This window comes from Carcharodon carcharias, chromosome 7 (assembly GCF_017639515.1).
Source record: "Carcharodon carcharias isolate sCarCar2 chromosome 7, sCarCar2.pri, whole genome shotgun sequence".
NCBI lineage: Eukaryota > Metazoa > Chordata > Chondrichthyes > Lamniformes > Lamnidae > Carcharodon > Carcharodon carcharias.
Window position 1 is genome coordinate 162,974,413 of NC_054473.1, and position 23,505 is coordinate 162,997,917.

The following is a 23,505-nucleotide window of genomic DNA, read 5'->3' on the forward strand; positions in this document are numbered from 1 at the left end:
CCTCATCATGATCCAAAGCATCCACTTTCCACCCTGAAAATACCTTTCTCCTTATCTTACTTTTGGTTGGTAATGGTAATGCCAAAGCCATACATTGCTTCTTCCGGGGTATGGAAGTAACCCGGGTCCACGTTTCAATTTCAGCCTTCTATTGCTAATAAGGTTCAGAGTCAGAGAAAATTGGCGGATAATCAAAGCTTGCGAATTTGCACCATTCTTCCACCATTCCATAATTTAAATTGTCAGCAACAGTACACTTCTTTACCTTCAGAGGATTGAGACAAAAATCTTTATATACAGCAATCAATCAGCAAAGCTTAAAGTTCATCCTCTGCTATCATATTACTCACAATAAGAGGTTGTGATGGAAGAATTAATCCATGCTGGTCTTTTGGTTCAAGCTGGTTTATTTTCAAGACAGTTCCTCAGTGCAACTGACTTCCAAGTAGCTTCTACACAAGTGTCCCAGCTGTATCTTTTTATTCTATTTAGCTGGGATAATCAATGCCCATCACCTGTTTCACTAGCAATTGTCTTTAACAAGGTGGTGCCATGCACTGTGATTATTTATACATTGACAATGGGTATGTCTGCAAGGTTTCATAAAGCGATACCTTTAAGGAATATTACAACAAAGAAAATTTTTGGAGAGTTAACTAAATCTTTTACAAGATATGGCTTACCAAAAGAAATACAATGAGATCAGGGTTCAAATTTCATGTCATAGCAATTAGATCAGGGTTCAAACTTCATGTCACAGCTGTTTAAGGAAGTAATCAACAGTTTGGTGATAAAACAGTTTAAGTAAACAGCTTATCATCCTGAATCACAAGGGGCTTTGAAAAGGTGGCATCAAACTTTAAAAACTATGATGAGCGTGTACAGTCAGGACTATCCACAGGATTGAGTTATGGGAATTCCATTCTTGCTATTTGCTATTAGGGATGCTCCTAATGCATCAACTGGATTTAGCCCTTTCGAACCCATCTATGGTCATGAGGTAAGGGGGCCACTGAAACTGATCCATGAGAAATTGCTGGGTGAAACTTCAGAAACTACTCTCCTGGATTATGTATCAAACTTCAGAGAAAGATTGGACAGAGCATGTGAGTTAGCGAGGGAACATTTAAAGGTATCACAACAAGTGATGAAACGGAAGGCAGACAGGAAAGCTACAGCTCATAGTTTTGTTGCTGGTGAAAAAGTGTTTGTTGTTACCAGTATTGGGTGATTCGTTAAAGGCAAGGTTTAGTAGGCCTTACAGGATTGAAAAGAAACTGAGTGAAGTGAATTATTTAATGAATGCTCCAGATAGAAGAAAAAAGCAGAGGATGTGTCATGTAAATATGCTTAAAAAGGACTCTGACAGGAAAGAGGACCAAAAGGAGGTATGATTGGTGGTAGATAAGGAGAAAGAGGTAGAAATGAAGGATTCTGAAATTGATTTTCCTCTAACCAAATTGAATAATGAGGGGGTCCTTGAACATTTTAACGTAATCTTGAGTTACCTTCCAGGCAAGTGCCAACGTGATTTGGAGAAGCTATTGTAATCACACAAAGCTATTTGTGGGAATAAGCTAGGGAGGACAAATTTGGCTCTACATGATGTGTGTAGAGGTTACATCTTTGATAAGGCAACATTTTATAGATTAAATCTGGCAAAGTTATCACCAGAACAGAAAGAAATAGAATTCATGCTTCAAAACAACATCATTGAATATAGTTGCAGTAACTGGAATTTGCCTATTGTGCTGGTGCTGAAACTGAACGGAACACAAAGACTATGTGTGGACTATCAAAAGGTGAACGCAGTGACAAAAGCAGATTCATATCCTATATCACAGTTGGAAGATTGCATTGAGAAAGTGGGGCAATCAAAATTTATCATAAAGATCGACTTGCTGAGAGGATATTGGCAAGTTCCGTTATTGGGAAGAGCAAAGGAGATTTCGGCTTTTGCGATGACAAGTGGACTATATCAGTTTAAAGTCATGCCATTTGGTATGAAAATTGTACCTGCAATATTTCAAAGACTCACAAAGTAACTGCAGGACTGAGCCACTGTGCTGTTTATTTTGACAACTTGATAGTTTTCAGTCAAACGTTGTTCTAAGAAATTATGAGGATCAGGTTCGCAGGCGGGTAGTTTGATGCGGAAACAAAGAACAGGAGACTAGCTTGCTAGGATAATATTATTTTATTTTGCTTGTTTCCTACCTAGCCTATATAGGATAGAAACCAGGTCCGATACTCACAACGGGTCTGGCATAATTGGCTATATACTTACTCCACGAATTACTGGAACTGGGAGCCGTCAGTTCTGCGGAGGTGCCGCCTGTGACCCACGCTCAGCGATTAGCTTAACCCGGAGCAGACTCCCCGAACTGGGGACTTTCCAGGCTTATATATGCGCTACTTGCCGAGTTCACTGAGTCCGCGTTGGGCACTCGTCCAACACATTGTTTAGTACTGGGCATTGTTCCCATGCGGTTTCGGCTCCGACTCCCTTCAGTAGATAACAGGAAGTCTCTTAGCAACGTCTTGTGTTCAAGGTCAACTGGTGCCTGGATCCAATCTTGCATGTATTGGGACACCATGTTAACCCCTTATATTACATTCCACTGATTGGCCCAATACATGTAACGATTATACAAATACATAATAATAAGCAATACATTGTTATAACATGTACATGTTTTGTTCCAGTTGCTGCCGCACACGGCAAACATACGTACAGGTCAGTATATTACAACAGGTCAGAATCACTAAAACTCCGATTAAAATGAACAACGGAGGAAATAGGGAACGTCGTGCCGTAGTTGACAGCCCATTGAACAGATCCCACCAGTGATGGGCGGATTCCACCTCTACTACATGAGCAGCGTGTACTACCTTTTGGCCATGTATAAAGGTGGACACAGTCACCCGGGTAACATTGATTTGATGTTGTCGCAATATCTGCTTTAGCTCTTCCGAGCGATCGAGGGCCTGTTTAAAACGCTCTAGCGAGATACTCCAAGGGTGCAGCCATACCTGCCACTGCATAGTGGTGAGGTGTTGCGTTCCGCTGTAATTGGTCAATAGGTAAGTATGGTTCTGCCACCGCCATCGATAGATGCCAGTAAGGCAACCTGAAAAAGGGGTCGTCGGGAGTAAGGCATGGGCATGACTAGTGGCCACACAGAGCGTATGGGGACCAATCTGCCACATCATATCTCGGGGTGCCTCAATCATCCATTCACACAAAGCCGTGTCTTCTGTAAGGCACGGGTCTCGATATCGATCCATCAACAGACAGGCCTTTCCTTGATCCGCCTGCTCACACGCGGACAAGTCATAGGTAAGATTGGTGTCCGGACTGAACCAATTCCCTTTTGTTTTGAGAAAGTAATATCCATCAGATGTAATGACCGGCAATACGTAATATCGGCACACCGTCACAAAATCAGTTACATTCAAGGTTACAAAATGTCCTTTACACAGCGTTGCATTACACCATGTTTTGTCCGGATAGGTGTTCATCCATAATTTCTCAGATACGTTCCACACCCCTCGCCAGGCCTAAACATTAGGCGAAGTGACTATTCGTAAAAATCGTTCTTTTTGCAAATGTGCATGCAGCATTTGGATACCGCAAATTGTCCAGTTCATCTGTACAGTAAAATTTTGGAACAGCCGTTGAGTCGAATCCCACACGTCCAATTCCCATTTTAAGGAATGCAGCAAAATTCGTGCAGTCTCTTCCTGCGTCATCATGGCCGACGGCATCCATCGGCCAATAGTGTACAGGCCTTGTGCAGTTGCTTGCCCCGTACTGGATAATTTAGTACGGGTCACTTCAGAGTCTATAGCATTGGATATCCCCATTACTGTCCCTGCCCCTCCTAACAAGGTATCGTACCATGCCCGTCGTCGCCGTTTAGGGTTACATTCGGGTATGACTGGCAGTCGGAAGGTGGTTGATGTTTTGGGATGCCAGACTCTCCCCTGATTAACCAGTCCATTGGGCCTCTGCCAGTGATTGGCGTCCCATTGGTAATCCTCATTTCGTCGTTGGCGGTAATAATAGTCCATTCAATACCACCCTCATGACACTGTCCTTCGGAACACATATTCACCCGGGTGTGAATGGTCAGTGCGCAGCCCGGGGCCACTGTTGTGTTTGCATCCTCAAAGCTGCCCTTGCATCGATACAACGTGCAATTGCTGGTGATAGTCATAATGTCACATCGTTGTCCGGAGGGGCACGTAAAATTGTCCTGCCTTCGCTCTTGGTCACTGGCTTCCCAGCTGACGATCTGTCCCAGAGCACCAGCATTGTGTTTCGTTTCTTCCGACCCGGGTCTTGACATACTCCGACCCAGGATTCCAACAGTCCATAGCACATTCAGGGCCCACCACCATGCCATGATCCGGATCTATGGTGACGAGAAGACGTGGGCTCATGTTTCTCGGAGGTAGCATTGGTTTGCCGGCACATTATGCCAGGCTGAGTCCCCTGGATACATTATTGTCACCAAACTATCCTTCCCTTGGGCGATTATTTCTGCCGGTTTTGGAGGGCCATTTGGCTGGCGTACCCAAACTTTAGCCCCCTTTACATCAGTGGATCCGAAACCTCCCGTTCCCCGTTCGGTTATTTTCGTAGGGGCCCCCGTCTCCTCCACAGTGGACATGTCACAAGGTTTAATTACCAATTGGGCGATCTTATCCCCCTTATTAACCACGTAGGGCTCGGTGGTGATGTTGACTAGGATAACCCCAATCTCTCCCTGATAGTCTGCGTCAATAACTCCACCCATGACATCGATCCCTTTCAGTGATAACCCAGATCGTGGGAGAATGTGTCCATAAGTCCCGGAAGGGCAAACTAATCCCAAGCCGGTTTTAACTGCCGTTGGCACTTGGGGCACCAACGTCCGGGTAGTCAAGGCCCGCAAATCAAGCCCCGCTGATGCCGGGGTGGCCCGGACTGGCAGTTCCGCTTCCGCATCGAATTTCCACATTTTAATGGGACGCGCCTCGGGCGTGTCACATACCTTTATCATCCTATTTAAGGGTGTAACTCCATTCCCCAATGGACGATTGTTAATTTGTTTTACAACTCGGATGAGGTTCTTTTTCCAATTTGTCAAATCATTCGCCCCCCCCGCCTTCCGAAGAGAGGACTTCAAGATCCCATTCATCCGTTCAATCAGTCCTGCTGCTTGCGGATGATACGGCACATGGTATATCCATTCGACATGATTATCGTTGCACCATTTCTTTATCCGCCCTCCCGTAAAGTGCGAACCGTTGTCGCTCTGGACCTGCATAGGCATCCCATAGAATTGTTCTATCATATCTAAACATCGCAGGGTTGCCTGCTGATTATTATGGCGACAAGGATGGGTCACCAGGACCCCAGACATGGTGTCCACTGCTGTGCAAATGTGCCTGCATCCCTGGGACGTGGGCAATGGGCCCACGAAGTCCATCTGCCAGCTTTGGCCGGGGCCTTCTCCTCGGTGAATGTGCCCCATCATATGCTGAGGCACTCCCTGTCTTTGGTGTTGGCATTGCTCACACTGATTCACTGCGGTTTTTACATCGTCTACCAGCAGGTCTATACCCCGATCCCGGGCCCATTGTAGAGTCCCTTGTACCCCCCAATGCCCAGCCTTTTGGTGTGCCCATCTGGCTAGGTCCACCGAGGTGTCCCTCTGTATTACCATAGCTCGAACTATGCCGTCAACATATCGGTTATGGAGGGCTTCTGCGTCATTTCGGGACGTGTGGGCGTCCACGTGTGTGATAAATATCCTTAAATGCTGGGCCTTCTCCCAAATTTCCTCCCACAGCGGCCTACCCCATACTTCCCGACTTTGGATCATCCACTGATTGGCCTGCCATGTGGGCATCCACTGAGTCATCCCGTTAACTACTGACCATGAATCGGAAAATAGGTGTACCCCAATAATTCCGGCCTGCATGATTACCATATGCACCGCCTTGAGCTCGGCCCACTGGCTGCTCTTACCCTCTCCCAATTCTTCCAATGTAATCCCTTGCTTTGGATTATACGCAGCGGCCTTCCACCTACGCCGTCCTGACTTCCATTGAGCCGAGCCGTCCACGAACCAAGCAGTGGCTTGCTCTTCCGACGTCAGCTCATCGTACCTTTTCCCAAGTTTCACAGGTGATTCTGTGTATTCAATCACCTCGAATCTCACTTCCCCTCCCTCAGGGGCCTCCGCCACTTGCTCATGTAAGACTGACACCCCCTTCTGCCCAGTCTTCACCCTTTCTGACACATACCATTTCCATTTGATGATACTACTTTCTTGGGCCGTCCCTATCCTATGTGTAGTGGGATCACTCATTACCCACGGGAGAATGGGTATAGCCGTTCTCATAATTACTTCGTGTCCCGCTGTCAGGGCCTCGGTTTCCACCAAGCTCCAGTAGCAGGACAACAGTTGTTTCTCAAAGGGGGTGTACCTCCCCCCCGCCGGGGGTAGTTTACGAGACCAAAACCCCAACGGCTTCCTTACGCGTCCTTGTTTTTGCCATAGACTCCAATTTGCATAGTCTCCCTGTGCCGAAACCTGCAATTCGACCGGTCCTGACTGTATTTTTCCTAGGGATACAGCCTGCTGTATCGCTTGTTTGGCCATCTCGAAGGCGAGTTGATGGTTGTTAGTCCATTCAAACTCTGCCTTCTTCCTGGTAATTTGGTATAATGGTCTCAGTATCTGTCCCAAATGTGGTATATGTTGCCTCCAAAAGCCAAATAGTCCGATAAATTGCTGTACGTCCTTTTGCGTGTGAGGAACTGCGAAGGCCTGAATTTTATCCCTGGCCTTCTCGGTAACTTCTCGTTCCCCTTTATTCCAAATTATCCCCAGGAACTTCACAGTCTGGGAAGGCCCTTGTATCTTTGCCGGGTTGATTTCCCATCCGTACCCCTTCATGTGTTGGACTAATGCGTCCAACAGTGTTTGTATCTGGGCCTGCCCACTACCTTGTATCATTATATCGTCAATGTAGTGGGAGACCATTACATGGTCCGGCACTTCGAACCTAACAGGAGGCCGTCTCTGAACCTGTTTTCTCCGGACGACCGGATTCGCTCGCACCTGGGGTGGCAGCTCATCTTCGTACTGATCATCCGAGTCCCCCCATATATTCCCGTCCCAGTGGTCAATATCCCAGCCGTCCCCATTATTTAGCTGTGTCACAAACGCCCTTATTTGAGTGGGGTTCACGGAGCGCGGGCGCTTTCGCTCACTCTTCCGCTTACTAGACGACAAATGTGTGATCGCCCGCCCCGCTAATTCCGTTAGTGCTGCTATTTCTGCCTTTAGTTTTATAATTTCTTGTCTTAACACGGAGGCATCCCCGCTACTGAGCCCCTGCTCATGCTTAAGGGTTGCTATTTCAGCCTCCAACTTCTGACGCCTGTCAGACTGCTGCTTACAAGCCGCCGCACAAGCCCACATCCGCCTCTGGATCCCTGGCAAGGGGTTCCTTGAGGGGACCGGGATTTTCTCAAGGGTGGACAGCAGCGACCCTGGGGTGGTTCCTACGCCTTCGGCCTCCCAGTTTTCCGGTCGCCCCCCACCCTTCCGCAAACAGGCCGCTACACTATGCCACGGCCCTTGCCATCCTGGGACCGCAACCGCCTCGGCCTGCCCTTCTGGTTTCTTATTCCTTTTCCCAAACATTGTTTCGCATCAAAATCCCTCCTCAATTGCGATTGATCCTGCCGACTACGCCAAAATGTTCTAAGAAATTATGAGGATCAGGTTCGCAGGCGGGTAGTTTGATGCGGAAACAAAGAACAGGAGACTAGCTTGCTAGGATAATATTATTTTATTTTGCTTGTTTCCTACCTAGCCTATATAGGATAGAAACCAGGTCCGATACTCACAACGGGTCTGGCATAATTGGCTATATACTTACTCCACGAATTACTGGAACTGGGAGCCGTCAGTTCTGCGGAGGTGCCGCCTGTGACCCACGCTCAGCGATTAGCTTAACCCGGAGCAGACTCCCCGAACTGGGGACTTTCCAGGCTTATATATGCGCTACTTGCCGAGTTCACTGAGTCCGCGTTGGGCACTCGTCCAACACATTGTTTAGTACTGGGCATTGTTCCCATGCGGTTTCGGCTCCGACTCCCTTCAGTAGATAACAGGAAGTCTCTTAGCAACGTCTTGTGTTCAAGGTCAACTGGTGCCTGGATCCAATCTTGCATGTATTGGGACACCATGTTAACCCCTTATATTACAAACGTGGGAAGAGCATTCACAACATCTAAAAGAATTATTTAGTCAAGGAGCAAATATGGTGATGAACTTGGCAAAAGTGAATTTGCAAAAGCACAAGTTACATATCTAGGCCATACCATTGGACATGGTAAGGCGGCTCTGAGAGATGTAAAAGTGAAAGCTATCATGGATTTCCCCATGCCTATAACAAAATGAGAAGTTTTGAGATTTCTGGGCATTAGTGGGTTTTATCGGAAATTTATACCAAATTTTAGCAGTGTGGTTGCTCCATTGACTGAATTATTAAAAAAGAACAAGAAATTTCAATGGACACAGGAGTGTCAGAAGGCATTTGACAGTATGAAAATTGCATTTACTATGATGCCAGTTTTGGCAGTACCCAATTATGCCAAGCAATTTAAATTGGCCGTTGATCCAAGTGATATAGGCATTGGGGCCCGTACTGTTACAAGAAGATGAAACTGGAAATGAGAAACTGTAGGGTATTTTTTGTGGAAGCTGAATGTACAACAGAGAAGGTGTTCAATGATCGAAAAGGAGACTCTGGGTCTGGTAGTTAGCATTGCACCATTTTGAGACTTATGTTGCAAATAATTGATCAGAAACAATTGTTTATACAGACCAATATCCTTAACATTTCTGGAACAAATTTCGAGAAAGAAGTGCAAAGCTGTTCAGATGGAGTTAATTTAATCTACAGATTATACATGTGGCTGGATGAGAAAATCTAATTGCAGGTGCATTGTCAAAAGAGTTCGAAGCTCAAAGGGAAAATTGGAGATTTAAAAACCTGGACATAGGACTGGAATGATTGGTGTTGATACTAGGGATTTTTATATATATTGTTCTGTTAATGCATGTATCTGGTAATGTAACAGTGTAAGTTTATAGATAACTATAGGATGTAGTGTAAGATGGGTTAAGAAAGTGAAGCCGTCTTTTTAAATAATGATGGTTCATTTTCCCGTAAGGAGCAGGGTGTCACGAAAATATAATTCTCAAAATATTATTGTGATTTATTGTAAAGGTAGGTTAATAGTGGGATTTGGAGGGTGTGTGTATGTGTGTGTGTGTGTGTGTTAACTGAATTGGAGACAGCTGGTCTGGAGACTTTGAGTTATTAAAAAGGGAGCTAGTTTTGAAATGACAAATACGTAAACATGATTTTAGAATGTGAGGTGTAAGGAAAATTTGCATTTTTAGATAAACCAGAATAGTTGAATTTCAAAGAGATGGTAAGATGTTACACTAGCCAGAAGAAGTTAAGCTAAACAGTGTGTTTATTTTTCCCAAAGGTTACCGATAAAATTAGTACCATGAAGAGATTTATATTATGACAAAGGTAAGGTTCCAAGAACATATGGGAACAATAGAATTTGCACTAAAAAGGGAGAAACATGTATAAAGGAGATGAGGCTATGTGTCAGAGGGGAAGGCATTCTAAGATCTAATCCAAGTCTGAAAAGCCTCCAGCCTCTGTGCATCAAGTTACTGCCTACAGGGACCAAAGATGAGAAAACTCAATTTGAAACTCACCGCTCAGGGTATCATGTTGCTTTGCCTGGGTCTGTTTAAATCTATTTGTTTTTACTGTTGCTTTAATGGAGGAGGGGTTAATTAGGGGTTTTAAGAGTTATTATAGTAGTAATTTGTAGACCTATGTATGTGCTTGAAATCTTTTCTTTTGTTAATAAATACCATTGTGCCACCACTTCTCCTAGGTCTGTCCTATCAGAGACAGGCCATACCCAGGGATGGTGATAGTGGTGTCTAGGACATTGTTTGTAAGGTATGATTCCGTAAATATGACTATATTACGCTGTTGCTTGACTAGCCTATGAAGCAGCTCTCCCAATTTTGGCACAAGCCCCAAGATGTTAGTAAGGAAGACTTTGCAGGGTTGACAGGGCTGAGTTTGCTGTTGTCGTTTTAATTCCCTTAGTCGATGTTGAGTGATCCATCCTGTTTCATTCCTTATAGGCTTTATAGCAGTTTGATACAACTGAGCGATTTGCTGGGCCATTTCAGAAGTCATTTAAGATTCAACCACATTGCTGTCGATCTGGAGTCACATGTAGGCCAGACCAGGGAAGGATGGAAGATTTCTTTCCCCAAAGGTCATTAGTGAACCAGATGGGCTTTTACAACAATCGACAATGGTTTTATGATCATCATTCGACTTCTAATTCCAGATCTGTACTGGATTCAAATTCCATCATCTGACATGGTGGGATTTGAACCCCTGTCCCCAGAGCATTACCCTGGGTCTCTGGAATACTAGTTTTATCTGTGGATATTCCCACTTATATGCTTTGACAGGATATACATTTCCAGCATGGCAGGCTTTAGAAAAGGCAACATCTACCCATGACTAGGTTTGAATTAGTAAGGAACATTCCTAGCAGCCCCTTCAGCAATTTGAATTGCAACATTTTACATTATCAACATTCTAATTGTTCTTAATAATGTGAATACATAATACAAAGTCACTAGGAACAGGTTTCTGACTTGACTTTTGTAAAATGTTATTTGCTCACTGAAAGCCTGAAGACGATCATCATCTTTTAAAATACGCACAATGCCACAAGCACACAGATTCTCATCAACACCCGTGGTGAACATCATTAAGATGTTTCCAGGAAAATTAATTGAAAGACTCATTAAAAACAAATTAAGAAAAATGTGTTGCAGAATTTATCTGCTCAGTTCATAAATCAATCCAAAGCTCATTCCAGACTCTAATAATTAACTGCAATTTATTTACTTTGTAGTGACTGAATGAATTATGATAAAGTCATGTGATTATATTAGTAATGTTAGCCATTCAGAACACCAGTCTCTCATTAGTGTATCTTCTGGAATATTAAGTAGCTATATCTATAACATGAGCATTACAAACAGACAGGAGATAAATTAATGGTTTCAAATATAGATCTAAATAAATAACTTTTGTTAATAAAAGTATAAAGATTACAAATATTTTATACTGAATCATTTAGCACCAGTTCGAGCTAAATCTAGATCAGGGCATTAGTGTGTAAATATCTAACCTAACCAGATATATGCTCCCATTGTCACGATATGTTTCTGAAAGTTTGCTTGCCCCATATTGCCTTGCCAGTTTATTTTACCAAGATTTATCTTTAATTTTAGCACATTGAACACAAATGACAGAGTTTCAAATCAAACCTTTTTAGATAAAAAAAACAAGAGTAAAGCAAAGAAAAATGTCTAGACTATCAGCTTAGTAAATTTCCTTTCATGTCAAACGCAAAGGGCCTTTAGAGCTTAGATTTCACATTGCAATGCCATCCCCAAAAAGCTACATCTCTGTGGCCATGGGTTGAGTCTAGTACTGAATAATACTTGCGTTTCCTGGAAGTGAATAATATTCACATAATTATGGTTTGTACCCTCAGTTTGAGCAGAATCTATGGAAATCTGAAAAATATAGTACTGATAAACTAAAATAATTTGAATTTTTCCTTGTTTTACCAGCTTAAAACAATGCATATAATTTTCATCACCTTCATGTCCTGAGTTCTTCCAAGTCAGAATATTCTTATCACTATTGTTGGTATGGATTTGACTTAATTACTTCCCCTAGATTAGTGTGACGTAGCAACATGAAATTATACGGTTGGTTCCTCATCACCTGATCATGAAAGAACTCTGCACATGCTTATGTGTATACTTGTTACTCAATAGTCCCTAAATACTCATTAGATTTTTAATGTTAGCAATCTGCAGACAAGACAACCAGTTTAAAACAAAAATTCGATTTAAAAATTGAATAATCTTGGAATGCTTCAAATTCAATTCACAACAATTAGATATTGCACAGCTGCTGAAAGGCTAAAGCCATATATTACTTAAGTGGCATAATTTGGTTTGCACTGCACCCATATCTTGATCGTAAAATGGGCATATGGCTATGAATTTAGCAGTGCCCCAGCCTACACACAATCTAGCAAGCATTGATCCCGCTGCTAAATTTGTAGGGTCTATATTTCATTTTTTCAGGCATGTGTCCCTGACAGATGCTGAAAACAAGTGTTAGGCCTCTTTAATACATTAACAGGGCCTAACACCTGTTAAGGCCCCTTTGCAGGCATTAGGTTTTGAGCCTGCCTCACTCAAGGGATTTCAGCAGCTCCCAAAGTAAGTATACAATTTTTTAAAAATCCCTTCCTATGGAGTCAGGACAAATGAGAGTGCTTCCTCCTTCCACATGCATTGCAATACTGTTCCTGCTAACCCTGTTCCCCCACCCGTTAGCCCACTCCAACCCTCCTCCCATGAGTTAGCTGATCGCCACTGCCAGCCAGGCAGGCAGCACTGAATTGCATTCGCCTATCAGGTGACCTGCCTGTGGAGGTGCGACTAGTGCTGGGTTGAGTAGCAGGTGAGGGTCAAAGACCAATTACTTTCAATCTTTAGGTGTCTTGCTTCGGGCAGGTGCTAAGGCACAGGTCCTGAGCCCGGGCCCCAAAACAGGCCAAGGCAAACTTGTATTTTTAGGTTAAGTGTTAAACCAAAATTACACCAGTGAATTGAAATTGTGGACCATAACTGAATGGTATGTAAAATGACTCAACATTCATGCATTCAAACAGCATCCACTGCCTTTTGGGAAAAGAGATTTACAGATTTTCACTACCTTGTATGTGGAAGAAAGCATCCTGATTTCAGTCCCAGCTGGTTAAGGGTGAAATCTTACTTCAAAATACTTGGTCCTTAATTATACGAATAAAGGGAATAAAGGTATGGGTAGACTGGAATTTTCTTTAAGGAGATAATATAATAACCTTTCTTAAAATCTCTAAATTGTCAGCCTTTATGCTTTGAAATTGACTAACTACCTGAAGGCGGAACTAACAAAAACAAAATTGAAAAGATAATTTACGAAATGTATTGAAAGAGTATTGTTGGTGCAAGGGACAGATTGATAGATAGAAAGGCAGACAATTATATCCCATCCTCACAATGCTTTGATTAGCTTGTTATGTTTCAATAGCAGCAATAAGTAGAGGTGTGTACTGTCTAATAAGAGTTCCTGCTTACCCAATTAAAAAATAAAATAAAATCAACAAAAACAATCATAAATTATTTGCCTATACAAAAATATTCAACAGGATGCAGTTTTGCACATTTCACAGACAATTGGGAGGGTCTTACATTCTTGCTTGTTGTAACCACAATTGTGCTTTCGTACAAGAACAACCGGTACATTTTAAAAAAATTCATTCAGGGAATGTGGGCTTTGCTGGCTGGGCCAGCATTTATTGCACATCCCTAGTTTCCCCTGAAAAGGTGGTGGTGAGCTGCCTTCTTGAACTGCTGCAGTTTGTGTGGTGTAGGTACACCCACAGTGCTGTTAAAAAGGGAGTTCCAGGATTTTCACCCAGCGACAGTGAAGGAAGAGTGATATATTTTCAAGTTAGGATGGTGATGACTTGGAGGGGAACATCCAGGTGGTGGTGTTCCCATCTATCTGCTGCTCTTGTCCTTCTAGGTGGTAGTGGTCTTGGCTTTGGAAGGTGCTGTCTAAGGAGCCTTGGTGAAGTCCTGCAATGCATCTTGTAGATGGTACACATCACTGCTACTATGCGTTGGTGGGAGAGGGAGTGAATGTTTGTGGTTGTGGAGCCAAGTAAGTGGACTGCTTTGTCCAGGACGGTGTCTAGCTTCTTCAGTGTTGTAGGAGCTGCACTCATCCAGGCAAGTGGGGAGTATTCCATCACACTCCTGACTTATGCCTTGTAGATGGCGGACAGACTTTGGCGAGTCTGGAGGCGAGTTATTCATCACATGATTCCTAGTCTCTGACCTGCTCTTCTAGCCACAGTATTTATATGGGTAGTCCAGTTCAGTTTTTGGTCAATGGTAACCCCCAGGATGTTGATGGTGGGGGATTCAGTGATGGTAATGCCATTGAACATCAAGGGGCGATGGTTGGATTCTCTCTTGTTGGAGATGGTCATTGCCTGACACTTGTGTGGCATGAATGTTACTTGCCACTTGTCAGCCCAAGTCTGGATATTGTCCAGGTCTTGCTGCATTTGGACATGGACTGCTTCTATATCTGAGGAGTTGTGAATGGTGCTGAACATTGTGCAATTATCAGCGAACATCCTCACTTCTGACTTATGATGGAAGGAAGGTCATTGGTGAAGCAGCTGAAGATGGTTGGGCTGAGGACAGTACCCTGAGGAACTCCTGCAGAGATGTCCTGGAGCTGAGATGACTGACCTCCAACAATCATAGCCATCTTTCTTTGTGCTAGGTATGACTCCAACCAGCGGAGGGTTTTCCCCCTGATTTCCACTAACTCCAGTTGTGCTAGGGCTCCTTGATGCGACACTTGGTCAAATGCTGTCTTCATGTCAAGCGCAGACACTCTCACCTCACCTTGGGAGTTCAGCTCTTTTGCCCTTGTTTGAACCAAGGCTGTAATGAGGTCAGGAGCTGAGTGGCCCTCGTGGAACCTAAACTGGGCATCAGTGAGCAGATTATTGCTAAGTAAGTGCTGCTTGATAGCACTGTTGACCCCTTCCATTACTTTACTGATGTTGGAGAGTAGACTGATGGAGCAGTAATTGGCCTGGTTAGATTTGTCCTGCTTATTGTGTACAGGACATACCTGGGTAATTTTCCACATAGCCAAGTAGATGCAAGTGTTGTAGCTGTACTGGAACAGCTTGGCTAGGGGCGCAGCAAGTTCTGGAGCACAAGTCTTCAGTACTAATGCTGGAATACTGTCAGGGCCCATGGCCTTTGCAGTATCCAGTGCCTTAAGCCATTTCTTGATATCATGTGGAGTGAATCGAATTGGCTGAAGACTGGCATCTGTGATGCTGGGGACCTCTGGCAGCGGCCAAGATGGATCATCCACTCGGCACTTCTGGCTGAAGATTGTTGTGAATGCTTCAGCCTTATCTTTTGCACTGCTGTGCTGGGCTCCTCCATCACTGAGGATGGGGATATTTGTGGAACCTCCTCCTTCAGTGAGTTATTTAATTGTCCACCACCATTCACGATTGGATGTGGCAGGAGTGCAGAGCTTATATCTGATCCATTGGCTGTGGGATCACTTAACTCTGTCAATCACTTGCTGCTTATGCTGTTTGGCATGCAAGTAGTCCTGTGTTATAGCTTCATCAGGTTGACACCTCATTTTTAGGTATGCCTGGTGCTGCTCCTGGCATGCCCTCCCGCACTCTTCATTGAACCAGGGTTGATCCCCTGGCTTGATGATAATGGTAGAGTGGGGGATATGCTGAGCCATGAGGTTACAGATTGTGTTTAACTACAATTCTGCTGCTGCTGATGGCTCACAGAGCTTCATGGATACCCACTCTTGAGTTGCTAGATCTGTTTGAAATCTATCCCATTTAGCATGTGGTAGTGCCACCCAACACGAAGGAGGGTATCCTCAATGTGAAGGCGGGACTTCGTCTCCACAATAACTGTACTGTGGTCATTCCTACTGACACTGTCATGGACAGGTGCATCTGCAGCAGGCAGGTTGGCGAGTATGAGGTAAAGTATGTTTTTCTCTCTTGTTGGTTCCCTCACCACCTGCCGCAGACCCAGTCTAGCAGCTGCGTCATTTAGGACTCAGCCAGCTCGGTCAGTAGTGGTGCTACTGAGCCACTCCTGGTGATGGACATTGAAGTCCCCCACTCAGAGTACATTCTGTGCCCTTGCCACCCTCAGTGCTTCCTCCAAGTGATGTTCAACATGGAGGAGTACTGATTCATAAGATGAGGGAGGTCGGTACGTGGAGGTTTCTTTGCCCATGTTTGACCTACTGCCATGAGACTTCATGGGGTCCAGAGTCAATGTTGAGGACTCCCAGGGCAACTCCCTCCCGACTGTATACCACTGTGCCGCCATCTCTTCTAGGTCTGTCCTGCCAGTGGGACAGGTGGAGTCTGGGACATTACCTGTAAGGTATGATTCCATGAGGATGATTATGTCAGGCTGTTGCTTGACTAGTCTGTGAGACAGCTCTCCCAATTTTGGCACTAGCCCCCAGGTGTTAATCAGGAGGACTTTACAGGATCGACAAGGCTGCGATAGCCGTTGTCGTTTCCAGTACCTAGGTCGAAGCCGGGTGATTCTGGTATATGAAATTAATAATTTATTACAATCAGTTAAGTGTAACAATCCATGAAAAATATTTAGATGCTGTAAAAGCAAACCACATCTTGCATGCTATATGACTAAAACTGATCATTTTTGATCATCTGAGACTATGAATTAAAGTTGGGAATCATAATAATATTGCTTAACTGGAATATTCAACACACAATAAGGAACCAGGTGTATGGCTTCTGGGGAAAAACTTTCCTGCCGTTGGGGGGGGAGGTGCGGGAGCGGGTGGGTGCACCTCCAATCGGTGCCCCGATTGGGAGTGCACCGCCATTTTACGTAGAGGGGCCAATTAAGGCCCACCCAGCGTGACGTCCGCCAGGAAGTGCTATGCGTTCCCTGTGCGGGCGGTGGGAATTTCCTCAATCAGTAGTGTACTCTTTCACACATGCGCGTGAAAGAATGCATAGATCTCCCTGAGGCTAAGTGCTGCCTTAGCGAGATCAGCTCCGATTTAAAACTTTTAATAAACATGTTTAAAAATTTTCCTTGCCATGACCCCTCGTGACACTGTCACATGATTTGGGACATGTCCATAGGTTTTATTGAAATCTTTCTTAAAAATTTAAATACCTTCATGAAACCTCATCCTGCCTGTGAATGCGATTTCATGCTTTTTCCGAAGCCCACCAGTGCTCCTGGCATGCCCGCCAACCTTAAGGTTGGACGGGCAGGTCCATTAACAACCTTACTTAGTTTTTCAATGGCCTCAACAGGCCGTTGACAGGTCGGCAGGCGTGCAGCTGATTCAGCTGCGCCCCCACCCACCTGAAAATGGAAATGGCACGGAGTGACGTCAGGAGTTCCACCCGATGTCATTGCGCATCATTTTATGTGTCGGCAAGCGGGGCCCATCCCTGCCCCTGCCCCCGCTCACCAACTAGAAGATCCTGCCCCTGGTTTATGCAGGAAAAAAATGAATTGGCAAAGATCTGCAAAGTATTAAAGTCATTTTAGATGGGAATTAAAAAGAGAATGATAAAAAAAGAAAGTGTTGTTTGTAATAGGCAGAGGACAGACTGTACTCAACCAGGTCATGTTTGAAAACCAAAAAACAAAATGCCAACTGTTTGATATGATTCCGCAATTGGGCAGCACTTGCTGAACAATCCTGAGTGCACTAATAGCTGCAGTAACAATCAATGTAAAATAATCAGTTGTGTTTGTAATATGGCTCGTTTACGCTTTTAGAAGTGACATTCAGTGACCAGTTCTCTGCAAACAAAAGAAATAAGCTCAAGCCTTGTGCCTTTTTTGAATTTCCCAAGAGCTTGGAGGGCCTATAGTACCCCGTTGCTTTCTCCATGGCATTGCCTCGGCCAATCAGAGTCTACTTACCAATCAATGAGTGCCCTTTTCTCCTGTATTATAAATTGCTGTGATCATTTGAAATTTGGCATTCTTGCATTTGTACTGATGAGTGCAGGACAAATATCTTGGGCCATATTCAAGTTCTGTTTTATAAAACTTAATTAAGGTGAATGGGGAAGTTTGGAAAATAAATGTAGAGTGGCACATTCCAATAAGTCAGCTGACAACAAACTCAATAGTTTACATTAGGCTCTACATGTCAGATGGTCTCAGGTTGGACACCTAAGTCCAGAAATTTATAGGTGATCAATGTGATGATGGAAGTGTGGAACCTATGCCCGCAGTCATCCTAGGATGCTGACCCCATGAGAAGTCCTACGGTCAGCTAATTTCCATAATAGTGATGGGTTAGATGGGTGGCATTCCTGTCACTCAAAGGCCAGGTACGTAGGGGCATGAGGGGAAAAGTTAGAGAAAAGGATGGCTTATACAAGGGGCTGAATCCATTTAAAAAGAAGAGCAGGTTTCTTAATTAGGAATCCAATGGCAGCTGTGACAAAAGGTAAAAAAGTGAGCATGTAACTTTTCAGCAACAAATTTTGAAGTGCTCCTGTCATAAATTAGAATTTGGAACCAATTATTGGAGTAGCTGGTAAGAAATATCGCAGGTAGCAACATGATTCACATGGAAAAATGTGGCTGGGAGTAGCAGTTCTATAACCCAGGCCCGATTATGCCACTTAAGCAAGTTTAATTACTCACAGGTCAACCAAGGTAAGTGTGTTAACAGAGTTACTAACTGAGGCATAGGAAAAAAATGGGTATTCCCTGGCCCAATATTCAGCAACTGTCCTGTTATCTTATTCCTTGTCCCAGACGCAATGAACTTTGGTAGTGCTCGTCAACTGTCTACACATCCTGTACACATGCTACTACCTTGAATGTCATTTATATGATTCGTGCTCATTTGCCATGGCTTATCATAATAATCATTCATTCTATGCATCTTAACTGATTGTGACATCGGGATCTGGAGACCACAGCAGCCAATTATCACATACAGATCAGCTATTAAAAAAAAGTGGGACTCTTTTAAAGTGAACGTGGTGAATAGTAGAGCAAGTAAACAGTCTGCTATCTTCTTGTTAAGCATCCAAGTTCATGGATAAAATAGGTGTCAGCAAATAAATGTTTCTACATATGCGATAGGCAGTCTTGTGTTTCAAGTCTTCCAATTCAGTTTTGATACAATCATTTTCCAATCTTATTTCTGTCTTTTCTTTCTCTGCCTGCAGCAGAGCTTTGTCCTTGTCCATTTTGGTTTCACTGTTAGCCACATCTGTCTCCAACGAAGTCTCAGCTTGTTTCAGTTCTGTAATTGCGCTGCTCATGGTTTCATTATCCACGCACAGCTTGGAACACACTACAACTTTCCCTTCAATCATAATCAGTTGGCTCAGCGCTGTCACTTGCTGTTGCAGTTCAAGAAATGTCTCAAGAATTTTCAAAAAGATTTATTTATAAGACTTCCGTCAGGTTTGCTGCCTGTCTGCTACCATCATGTGGTTTGCTTGGATTTTGTCTTTTACCCTTTCATAGCTTTACTGTTTTTTTTCTCCCTCTTTTCCAGCTCTGCACACTCCACAACTTGAAGATTAAAATATTTGTCAAAGGCTTTTAATATCTCATCAAAGCTGGCTGAGGATTCATCAATGCCTTACATTAGGATTACTTCATCAGCAGGTTCACCAAACGAGTATAAAATGTATTAAATCTGGACTTTCTCTGATTTCCTACTTAATTCTGATGTACTCAGGTAACTTAAAAATTTTCTTCTCCAAGCCACCCAAGTTTGCACTGAATTGGTCTGGTAATGTTGATTTGTTGTCCATTTGTTGTTAAAGTTCGGGTGAGTACAGCTTTAAATGCTCTGCAGCAGTAACTGTTTACTCAGTCTGTCTGCACTTATCACATTTTGGCAGGCTCCCATGGTGATGGCAGTCCTGACCTCTTTAGGCTTTAGTTTTTTGAAACAATTTATTAAATCAATAGTTTGGGGCCTTCCCTGCAATATCCGACAATTTTAGGGCATTTCACAATTAGTTCCTGGCTTTAGTTGAGGTTTTTTTTTTAAACTTCTGCTTTTTTCTACCCTTACAAAGAGTTCGGCCACTATGTGGTATGGCGCTGACTCTGAACCTGGCTGGCTGCAGTGATTTCAAAAACAGGCTGCTCTGACTTTTTTGAAGCACTGAAGACTTTTAAAACTACTTCTGGCTCAGAACTGAATTTTTTGCTCACCCCTGCTGGGTCCCTTGACTCTACAATCTGTGGGTACTCACAATGGACTTCCACGAAATCTTGAGGAGTCCATAGCTGCACAGTGGATTTTTTTCTTCTGCCTTTCTGCTTCCAATTCCACAAAGGAGCTTCTTTCAGGTGATACCCAGTTGTAATTCCACTTCAGATGCTTTCAGTCAGATCAGAATGCTGCTCTTGTGGCTTTTCCAGCTTTTGAATTTCTGCTCCAGCTTCACTGAGGTTCTGGGCTTTTTCAAGTGCTGCTACCATAATGTATGTTGTATGTCAGTTCAGTAGGTCTTACGAAGGGGTTCTGAATTTTGTATGGTTGAACATTAAGTATTTTTTCATAACACATAACTATGTACATATATACAGGTTATAGCCCAAGCTACAAGTTACCGCCATGCTTGCTTCGACAAGCATGTCTGTCTAGCCCACAGCTGAGTTTGGTCTCAGGTCATGTGTCTTGTTAAATCACACTGTGGGGGGTACTGCTTTCCAGTCCCACATTAACCCTTGGCATGCCAGATACCCTTATACTACACCCTTTCCCCACCACTGCACGGATTGAGATACTTAATTCTCTTACTCAGCCTGTATCTGGCTACTGGTTCAACCATTTTTTCAATCTGTTCCTGGCCACAGGTTACATATGCACCTGCGTATGATCATGCAGACAATGTGCTAATGTCTCGTGGCAGAGCCAGGCCCCCAATCATCTTGAAACGCTTTTGCCATTGGACCAAGGCCTTGCTCTGCTGAGAACGTGTGGCAGTTGGCATGCAATGACTACCTCATTTAAAAAACATCATGCACATGCATCTTCCACTGGTGAAAATGAAGTTTAGGACCTGGAACAGTGGACACTCAAGGGCGACCCCAAAAGAGATGAACCTGAGTGCACACCACCATCATAGCTCAGGAACTCATTTGCCTCAATGTCAACATTGACACCCAATGACAGGTGCAACATGCAGGAGAAGGCCTACTGCGGGGTGTGCATCATTTTCTATAAGGATCTTCCAGAAGAGGAACAACACCTCCACAGGGTGTATTTTGCCATCAAAAATCAGCTTTTCCAGCACTTCGGTGACTTTCACAGTGGGATAAGCAAGCTTCTCATGACTCATGACAAGTTGTTCCAGTAAAGCTACAACACTGGCATCTATCCAGCAATGTGGAAAATTGCCCAGGGATGTCCTGCACACAAAAAGCAGGACAAATCCAACCCGGCCAATTACCGCCCCATAGGTCTACTCTCCAACATCAGTAAAGTAATGGATGGGGTCATCAATAGTGCTATCAAGCAGCACTTGTGTAGGAATAAGCTGCTCACTGGCGCTCAGTTTGGGTTCCACCAGGATCACTCAGGTCCTGACCTTATTACAGCCTTGGTTCAAATATGGACAAAAGGGTTGAACTCCAAGAGGTGAGGTGAGAATGACTACCCTTGACATCAAGGCAGCATTTGACTGAATGTGGCATCAAGGAGCCCTGGCAAAACTGGAGTCAAGGAGAATAGTGGACAAACTCCCCGCTGGTTAGGTTCATACCTAGCACAAAGGATAATGGTTAAGGTTGTTGAAGGTCAATCATCTCAGTTCCAGGACATCACTGCAGGAGTTCCGCAGGGTAGTGGCCTCAGCCCAACCATCTTCAGCTGCTTCATCAATGACTTCCCTTCATCATAAGGTCAGAAGTGGGCATCTTCACTGATGATTGAACGACAATCAGCACCATTCGTGACTCCTCAGTTATGGAAGCAGTCCATGTCCAAATGTAGCAAGGCCTGGACAATATCCAGGCTTGGGCTGAGAAGTGGCAAGTAACATTCACACCACACAAGTGCCAGACAATTACCATCTCCAACAAGAGAGAATCTAATCAACACCCTTTGACTATCAATGGCATTACTATCGCTGAATCCCCCTATCAACTAGCAACATCCTGGGGGTTACCATTAACCAGAAACTGTACTGCACTAGCCATATAAATACTGTGGCTACAAGAGCAGGTCAGAGGTTAGGAATTCTGTGGCGAGTAACTCACCTCCTGACTCCCTAAAGCCTGTACACAAGGCATGAGTCAGGAGTGTGATGGAATACCCTCCACTTGCCTGGATGACGGCAGCTCCAACAACACTTCAGAAGCTCGACACCATCCAGGACAAAGCAGCCTGATTAATTGGCTGATTAATCCACAAACGTGCACTTCCTTCACCAATGAAACACAGTAGCAGCAGTGTGTATCACCTATATGATGCGGGAACTCACCAAGGCTCCTTAGACAGCATTTTCCAAACCCACGACCGCTATCATCTAGAAGGACAAGGGTGGCAGATAGATGGAAACACCAGCACCTGGAGGTTCCGCTCCAAGCCACTCGCCAACCTGACTTGGAAATACATTGCAGTTCCTTCGCTATCGCTGGGTCAAAATCCTGGAATTCCCTTCCTAACAGCATTATGGGTGTACCTATACCACATGGACTGCAGTGGTTCAAGAAGGGAGCTCACCACCATCTTCTCAAGGGCAATTAGGGATGAGCAATAAATGCTGGCCTCGCCAGCGAAGCCCACATCCCATGAATGAATTTTTTAAAAAAATGCCTGCCCAGCTCACTTTACCAAGGAATCAGCATGTTACTATCATCATTGCATCCCCCCTACACTTGAGGCTACAGCTGAGACCAAGGAGGTATTCTACACCAACCTTGAGCAATCCCTAGCCTGAGTCCCAGTAGGTAACAATCTGATCCTCCTTGGAGAGGAGTTGCTTCAGACTCCTGAAGCAACTATTCTGCTCGGATCATGGTTGCAGTAGGAGACTCCAGAGGAAAGCAGAAACCTTTACGGATGTCCTCAAAGCATCCCTGAAGAGGTCAATAATATACACTGACACATAGGAGACACTGACTTATGACCAACCAGAATGGAGAAGACTCATTCGGGAAGGCACTGGAACACATTGAGAGACATTGTTAGGAACGTGTAGAGACAATGTCGAGGTGTCAGAGGTAGCGCACAAACATCCAAACATCCCATCAAATCAACCCTTCAAGCATTACCTGCCCAGCACATAGCAGAGTCTACAGACTGCTCATTGCACTTATTGTCCCATCAAACCTAAGTGGAAGCAAGTCACCCTCGATCCTGAGGGACTGCCAAGAAGATACTATATTGAAAGAAGTGCAAACAAAACATTGTTTCACCCGGAAGCAACATTTCAGACCTTGGGTGGTGAAAATGGAGGAAGTAAAAGGGCAAGTGTACATCCCCTACACTTATATGGAATAATGCAGTTTAAAAGAGGTGTGAGGATGACAGGATATCGCAAAGGGAATGGTTCCTTTTGTTTTTCCTCTTATTCCTCCTTTCTTTTGCTTTTGGACTGCAGTTATTCAGGATCCTGTCATTCACACCTCTTCTAGGCAGATCTTTTGTTTCTTTACTGGTCTACGT